This window comes from Salmo trutta, chromosome 37 (genome assembly GCF_901001165.1).
Source record: "Salmo trutta chromosome 37, fSalTru1.1, whole genome shotgun sequence".
Taxonomy (NCBI): Eukaryota; Metazoa; Chordata; class Actinopteri; order Salmoniformes; family Salmonidae; genus Salmo; species Salmo trutta.
Genome location: NC_042993.1, coordinates 1,189,493 through 1,198,062, shown reverse-complemented (window position 1 = coordinate 1,198,062; position 8,570 = coordinate 1,189,493). Strand labels below are relative to the sequence as shown.

Sequence of the window (8,570 nt, the reverse complement as noted above, 5' to 3'; positions counted from 1 at the left end):
TTTTCTCTCTCTGTCCACTCTCTCCTCTCGTTCCCCCTCTTCCATCCCTCGCTCCTGACTAAAGCTCCCTCTGAAACAGACTGACACTAATCTACCTTTAAAGCATTCATTCTTCATTTTACACCTTTATCCACTCCATCCTGTAGACACCATCTGTGTCCAGTCTCTCTCTCCCTCTCTTTCTCTCTCTGTCTCCCTGTGTGTGTGAACATAATGAGCCAGCTGAGCCGAAGTGGACCGTCCAGACGTTGTTCTGTTAAATTACTACGGAGAGGACCAGACTTGGAGTTGACTGGCTGTCAGAGTTGACTGCTTCTGAACAGGACCAGGCTTTTGAGTTGACGTCATTGGATTTGAAAGTCATTGTTTTTTAGATGAAAAACCACAATTTTTTTGTATCAAAGTGGGACCAACTGTTAAACACAGAAACACCAAACGTTGACCAAACTTTATTAAAAAAGTGAACTAATGACGACACTGCCTAAACCAGGATATGCTGTGTGAGTGGAACCCTGGGAATGATGAACTGGAATGTTGTGACTGTTCTGCTACGCCCTCTACTGGGATCATACTGGTTAGACTGGTCCAACTGGACTGTAACACCTGGCACTCTGGGATCTTTATTTCTGTGGTCTTCATCTGACCATATTTGGAATTAACTGGACTGTGTCTGGGGGTTTACCTTTGTCTTAAAAGGCAGTCAAAAGGAATTGTGGGAAACATACTGAGGGTACCGCCTCACTTCACCTCACACGCTCCGAACCACATGGGCTGATTGACGGATACTCCCGACCAACCAGGTGTGCAGGTACAGTATTTAGACTGTCTGCTGAGCACTTAACCAGGTGAGGACCTCCACCAATGAGGAGAGGCCTAAAGCTGGTGTTTAAGTTTGAGTAGAGGTTTTTGTTTTAGTGCAGTAAAGACTCTGCTTTAGGTGTTTCAGTTAAATGTTGATGTTTTGTAGAGGTCCTGTAATGTTGGCATCCATTTTGATTATTTGAAACGTTCAGAAAAAATCTACATTTTTACACGGCTGAACTTTTTTTATACAAATGTTTACAGGTGTAGATGAACTCCTATTGCTGTTGTTTATAGTGCTATCAAGAATAACTAAAGCACTTCAGTACAGGTTACCCTGTATTTTTCTTTAATAAAACATACATTTGTATCATCTTTTCATTAAACAAATAGCATTAAAAAATGCCATTTTATTATCAAAGCAATTTAAATTAATTTTTCTTTTGATTGTGTCATATCTTGTATCTGTTGGTTAGATATATGACATTTTTGAATTTATTACTTAAATTTAATTTCATGTTCCAATCACAAAAGTAACATATCACTAAATTGCATTAACAGTAGAAGTGTGTTAGAAATATCACAAACCTAACAAATATACATGTTTTCTTTTCAAAGGTGAGAGATTTACCTGAAATTATTCTTATTCATTTAATCCCACAAAAACGAGTGTATATTTAATTAAATTCATAATTCTGATTAGTTGCTTACCTTAATCCAACATAATTAATCATTCTTAAATACAGGCTTTTCTGGGCTGCAGTTTTTCCCACATTGTAATGTTGTCTTTTGTGACAGCATTTACAATATGTTGACATAGATATGCCTGTAAGCACTTACTCATCTATAGTAGTCTGTAGTATTACTTTACACACACATTTGGATAACAATATACTTTAAATGACGTTTAAATCATTTTGTCTGGTCTAAGCAGGTTATTCAGGAATGTAATGATTATTCCAGGGGTGTGAACACTGATGTCTGGAACCATGTTGTGTAAATCTGGTGCCCCCAGATTTTGAATTTATTACAATCAGTTCATAGGAAAAAAAGATTTTGTTTTTTTGTTTTCACATTTTAGTGAAGTATGTAGCATCTTCTATGAAGAGCGAACTGCAAACTGAGCCCTTTAATACAAGGTGAGATGACAAAATAAAGATGATTGCAATAACTGTTGAAATTTCTTAACTTTGCTATTTGTGTTTTTTTGCGGTTTATTTGTCTTCTTGTTTCTTTGTTTTACTACAGGAAGTTCTATAATCAAGACGAATTTAGACAGTACACACATACAAATACACACCTTTTTATTTCTGGAATACAAACATATGTTCAATACACAGGAGTATGTTCGTTATTAGACCTCTGAGGCTCCAGATGACCTCGTGGTTTGAAATTCCATTGTAACCTGAGAAAACCAATGGAATATTGATCTGCGTTTATATTTGATGTACAGTCGGCAGAACCCTTATAAGACCAAGACATTGCATACGCCTGGGAGTACTCCTTCATACATCATAGCTCATACATCTATACAGTATAATATGTACAGTAGTTATTTATATTCCTATCAAGACCGATATGCAACAGTGAATACAGTAATATCAGCATTTGTTTAAGATCCACTTCAATCTAAATAATCTATATGTTTGCGCAGTTGGGCATGCCACGACCATTAGACCTGATGACGTGTTTCTGTACCTGAGCTTAGCTTGCTAATGTCGCCATGACATCGCTTACAAGCAGGATCGGGGATTTCTATTGGAGAAACAGTGTTTGCTTATCTTTGGCCTATATGTTTGAAAATACATTTATGTAGGTTTTAAATTATAGCCCCAGATATCCAATATCCCTGGATATGATGGCTATGTCTTTTATTTCATGGTTTATATTCTCATCTGATTTGTATTTATTATGGATCCCCATTAGTTCCTTCCAAGGCAGCAGCTACTCTTCCTGGGGTCCAGCAACATTAATGCAGTTATATACAATGAAGCAATAAGGCCCAAGGAGGTGTGCTATATGGCCAGTATACCACAGCTAAGGGCTGTTATTAGGCACGACGCAACGCCGTGGTGTATTGGCCATATACCACAAACCCCCGAGGTGCCTTATTGCTATTACAAACTGGTTTCCAATGTAATTAGACCAGTAAAAATACATATTTTGTTGTACCTGTGGTAAATGGTCTGATATACCATGGCTGTCAGCCAATCAGCATTCAGGGCTTGAACCACCCAGTTTATAATTACAAATATTACATGACATTACATTTTATAACACCCAATACATTTAGTGTGTTCCCTCAGGCCACTGATGTTTGTCACAGATAACACATGCTCTTTAGGTCTGGTTCTGGGTTTGACCATCTGGGTTTGACTATAATACATGCTCTTTAGGACTGGTTCTGGGTTTGACTATAATACATGACATTTAGGTCTGGTTCTGGGTTTGACTATAATACATGACATTTAGGACTGGTTCTGGGTTTGACTATAATACATGATCTTTAGGTCTGGTTCTGGGTTTGACTATAATACATGCTCTTTAGGACTGGTTCTGGGTTTGACTATAATACATGACCTTTAGGTCTGGTTCTGGGTCTGACTATAATACATGCTCTTTAGGACTGGTTCTGGGTTTGACTATAATACATGACATTTAGGTCTGGTTCTGGGTTTGACTATAATACATGCTCTTTAGGACTGGTTCTGGGTTTGACTATAATACATGATCTTTAGGTCTGGTTCTGGGTTTGACTATAATACATGATCTTTAGGTCTGGTTCTGGGTTTGACTATAATACATGCTCTTTAGGTCTGGTTCTGGGTTTGACTATAATACATGCTCTTTAGGTCTGGTTCTGGGTTTGACTATAATACATGATCTTTAGGTCTGGTTCTGGGTTTGACTATAATACATGCTCTTTAGGTCTGGTTCTGGGTTTGACTATAATACATGATCTTTAGGTCTGGTTCTGGGTTTGACCATAATACATGACATTTAGGTCTGGTTCTGGGATTGACTATAATACATGCTCTTTAGGACTGGTTCTGGGTTTGACTATAATACATGACCTTTAGGTCTGGTTCTGGGTTTGACCATAATACATGATCTTTAGGTCTGGTTCTGGGTTTGACCATAATACATTACATTTAGGTCTGGTTCTGGGTTTGACTATAATACATGCTCTTTAGGACTGGTTCTGGGTTTGACTATAATACATGACCTTTAGGTCTGGTTCTGGGTTTGACTATAATACATGCTCTTTAGGACTGGTTCTGGGTTTGACCATAATACATGCTCTTTAGGTCTGGTTCTGGGTTTGACTATAATACATGCTCTTTAGGTCTGGTTCTGGGTTTGACTACAATACATGTTCTTTAGGACTGGTTCTGGGTTTGACTATAATACATGCTCTTTAGGACTGGTTCTGGGTTTGACCATAATACATGCTCTTTAGGACTGGTTCTGGGTTTGACTATAATAAATGACCTTTAGGTCTGGTTCTGGGTTTGACTATAATACATGATCTTTAGGTCTGGCTCTGGGTTTGACCATAATACATGACATTTAGGTCTGGTTCTGGGTTTGACTATAATACATGCTCTTTAGGACTGGTTCTGGGTTTGACTATAATACATGCTCTTTAGGACTGGTGCTGGGTTTGACTATAATACATGACATTTAGGTCTGGTTCTGGGTTTGACTATAATACATGCTCTTTAGGACTGGTTCTGGGTTTGACCATAATACATGATCTTTAGGTCTGGTTCTGGGTTTGACTATAATACATGACCTTTAGGTCTGGTTCTGGGTTTGACTATAATACATGACATTTAGGTCTGGTTCTGGGTTTGACTATAATACATGCTCTTTAGGACTGGTTCTGGGTTTGACCATAATACATGACATTTAGGTCTGATTCTGGGTTTGACTATAATACATGCTCTTTAGGTCTGGTTCTGGGTTTGACCATCTTGGTTTGACTATAATACATGACCTTTAGGTCTGGTTCTGGGTTTGACCATAATACATGATCTTTAGGTCTGGTTCTGGATTTGACTATAATACATGCTCTTTAGGTCTGGTTCTGGGTTTGACCATCTGGGTTTGACTATAATACATGATCTTTAGGTCTGGTTCTGGGTTTGACTATAATACATGCTCTTTAGGACTGGTTCTGGGTTTGACTATAATACATGACATTTAGGTCTGGTTCTGGGTTTGACTATAATACATGCTCTTTAGGTCTGGTTCTGGGTTTGACTATAATACATGCTCTTTAGGACTGGTTCTGGGTTTGACCATCTGGGTTTGACTATAATACATGACCTTTAGGTCTGGTTCTGGGTTTGACTATAATACATGCTCTTTATGACTGGTTCTGGGTTTGACTATAATACATGCTCTTTAGGACTGGTTCTGGGTTTGACCATCTGGGTTTGACTATAATACATGACCTTTAGGTCTGGTTCTGGGTTTGACCATAATACATGATCTTTAGGTCTGGTTCTGGGTTTGACTATAATACATGCTCAGCACTTCATGGTGTAGTCAGTCTCATGGTGAAGCTGAAGGCAGTATCCTCCTTTTAATGGACAAAGCTTTTCTCATAACAATTCATTTAAATGTTTATCTTCCAATGTTCATACCACCTTCAAACTCAGGTCAGACTCCTTCCTGATTTCAGAGAGCAGTTTGACCACAGAAGGCAGTTTCTCTTGTTCCATGTGTATCAAAAGACTCCGTCTTTGACGGCTAACACTAAGGACTGTGCCTGTCTTCAGGATTCGGTGCTCCATGTACTTCAGACACAGATGGAGTAGAGCTGGGGTGAGGGGGCATTGATGCTTTAGTGTTTTTTTGTGACCCCAGGAACCGTAAACCATTGGGAGTAACTTCCACAAGATGCCCAAGTCCTCAGGAAGCACCTGCTTTAGGATTGTGAAGTCTCTAGGAGGAGACTGAATTATGTCAATGGAAGCCAGTGCTTTTCTTAAGAATTCCCACTTAATAGATGGTTGCTTGGCCAAGGTAACTTTGTATGGCAAGCTCTGTGGTGGTATTTTAATCCTTCTTCTGAACGAGGGTGATAGGTACATCTGTAGACGGTTGGCAAGTATTGTGGCAAATATTTTGTACTTTCGCTTAAGTGACTTATGGAGTCCCTCATGTATTTTCTTCTTCCTCAGTATTCCATTGTAATAATGTTTCAATGTCTCTGATTTCATGAGATTCTCTCCCCTTGATTCATTTGATGTTGAGTCGGTCAAGGATTTCATTGCCACAAGGACTTCCGCTCCACTGAATTTTCCTGCTCTTCTGTCTAATTTGTACTTGTCTTTTAGTTTGCTGTCTCCTAACATCCTCAGCTTTTGATGAACATCTGTTAACATGCTTCTTATTTCAGGAACATGGATCTTCAGAGACACAGGGTTGTGATCTGAAATCCCTGGGACAGTGTGAATCTCACAGCTCTGGGCACATGGTGCTTTGTCCTGTTGCATGAAGAACATATCTAACCGGGAGTGGCTGGTGTTCTGAGAGCGAGTGAAGGCTTCTTCTGTTGGTTGTAGTCTTGCCCAGATGTCCACTAGGGTCCGTGAGGAGATGAACTCTTCCAGATGAGGCCTCAAGGCTGTGTGCCGTCTATGTTCAGATGCAGAGATCCTGTCAAAGTCAGGGTCAAAAACTGTGTTGAAATCCCCTCCAATCACTAAGATGCCTGTTATCATCTCCTGAAGATACTGTGACAGCCTCTTCAGTACCTTCTTGTCTTCTTTATGATTGTACACGTTCACAAGAGTGAAGAGTTGACCATACATCTGACAGAACAGCACAATGTAGCCACCAGCGTAATCTTCATCATGGCAGATGTACTCATAGTGTGGTTTTAGTTTTTTATTCACCAGTATGGCCACTCCTTTGCTATTCGGAGAGTAAACGGTAAAGTAAGAGGTCCAACCTCTCACTTCATTTATGTAATTGTAACCTTTAGGTCCAATGTGAGTTTCTTGAAGGAAGATTATGTCAGCTTTCTGTTTCTTGCCAAAGTTCATTATATCAATCAACTTATTTGGGCTGTGTTTTGTTGGTTTAACACCACAAGTGTTCCAGGTGATGACAGAGAGACTATTTCCTGTAGATTTTGCCATAGTTCTTGGTGTTGCTAGGTTGGATTCTAAAACATAAAGATATCATTTTGAGTTCATAATAAATTGTTTTAAATCAGACTTTCCTCCTGCTAACCAAAATATTCAGACAGATTCAGCAAGTACTTGCCCCAGCACAAAAATGCTTTTTTTGTGGAATATAATTAAAAGACAAAGCTTAAAGATGAATCTCTGCTTATCTACCATTAACCATCTTCATGTAGTAATGGTGAATTCTACACGCATCTGCACATCAACACATACTATAAAACAACGTATAATAACCTCACCTGTGTAGTGCTGATCCAGGTGTGTCTTCTCTGTCGTGCTGTATGACCTGTGTAGTGCTGATCCAGGTGTCTTCTCTGCCGTGCTGTATGACCTGTGTAGTGCTGATCCAGGTGTGTCTTCTCTGCCGTGCTGTATGACCTGTGTAGTGCTGATCCAGGTGTGTCTTCTCTGCCGTGCTGTATGACCTGTGTAGTGCTGATCCAGGTGTGTCTTCTCTGCCGTGCTGTATGACCTGTGTAGTGCTGATCCAGGTGTGTCTTCTCTGCCGTGCTGTATGACCTGTGTAGTGCTGATCCAGGTGTGTCTTCTCTGCCGTGCTGTATGACCTGTGTAGCGCTGATCCAGGTGTGTCTTCTCTGCCGTGCTGTATGACCTGTGCTACTCAGGTGAGTCTCTTTAAATAGTAATGGTTGCTTGCATCCATTGAAACAACCACACCCACCTCTGCATCATAACAGCAACTATCAGATTGATGCCGGTAATAAGGCTCATGGAATGCCACTCAAACCGCAAGTCAGACAGTTACACACCGTGAGTCAGACATTTGCACATGACTTGTTTCATTTGAGTTTCTATTTTTAATCCCAGTTTTGAATGACTACCTTTACATTGTATCAAACAAATGATATGTTATTGTTGAAGTAGGAATTACCGCCAATGTCATCAAACAATTATTATTTATTGAAGTCTCATGATTATATTTTATAGAACATCTCACGTGTATGTTTCTTAAACCTTTAGAAGTAATGCTATCTGCAGGGTTACCTTTGTCTCTCTATTTGACCTTGCATTGTAAGCTTTCATGTATAATTGCTACATCCTTTGTTTTGGGGGTGTGTGAATTTTCTTATTTTTAGTTGTAATTTTGTCCTCTTGGAGTTAAGGAATGTCTTCGAGGACAAATTACATAAGTTCAGTGAAGGTAGAGCAGGATGTACTAGATAACTGGGTTATGGTCTTCATTATGATTCAATGAACTTTCTTGAGGTCACTTCTATAACTTCACAAAGTTCTCATGTGTTTGTTCAGTCTGTATAGAGACAATGGAGGATTACTGTGTCTTTTGTGTTAAATGTCCTTTTGTGATTCCCTTTACTAATTACAGTGGAAATGTTGGTGTGTCATCTCTGTCGTGCTGTAGGACCGGTGATACTCAGGTCACTTTAAATATTAAAGGCTGTATGTATCTATAAAAACAGCTGCATCATCAAATACTTTTTATTGCAATTTTTATAAAATGTGAAGCCACATAGTAATATTTATGTTTCTGAAAGCTATAGATGAAATGCAGAGAATGTAATAAATATTTCCTATGAATAACCAGTA

The 8,570-nt window shown here is 39.1% G+C and overlaps 1 long non-coding RNA gene across 1 annotated transcript; it reads right to left on the bottom strand.

Moving 5' to 3' along the window:
* Window positions 1–6,892: 6,892 nt before the first annotated feature.
* On the bottom strand, window positions 6,893–7,805 carry LOC115177208 (uncharacterized). The gene is made up of 2 exons (XR_003872370.1): window positions 7,244–7,805; window positions 6,893–6,982 (listed from the first exon to the last, which is right to left on the bottom strand). It is a non-coding gene; the product is annotated as an uncharacterized LOC115177208 (long non-coding RNA).
* Between the last annotated feature and the right edge of the window lie 765 nt (window positions 7,806–8,570).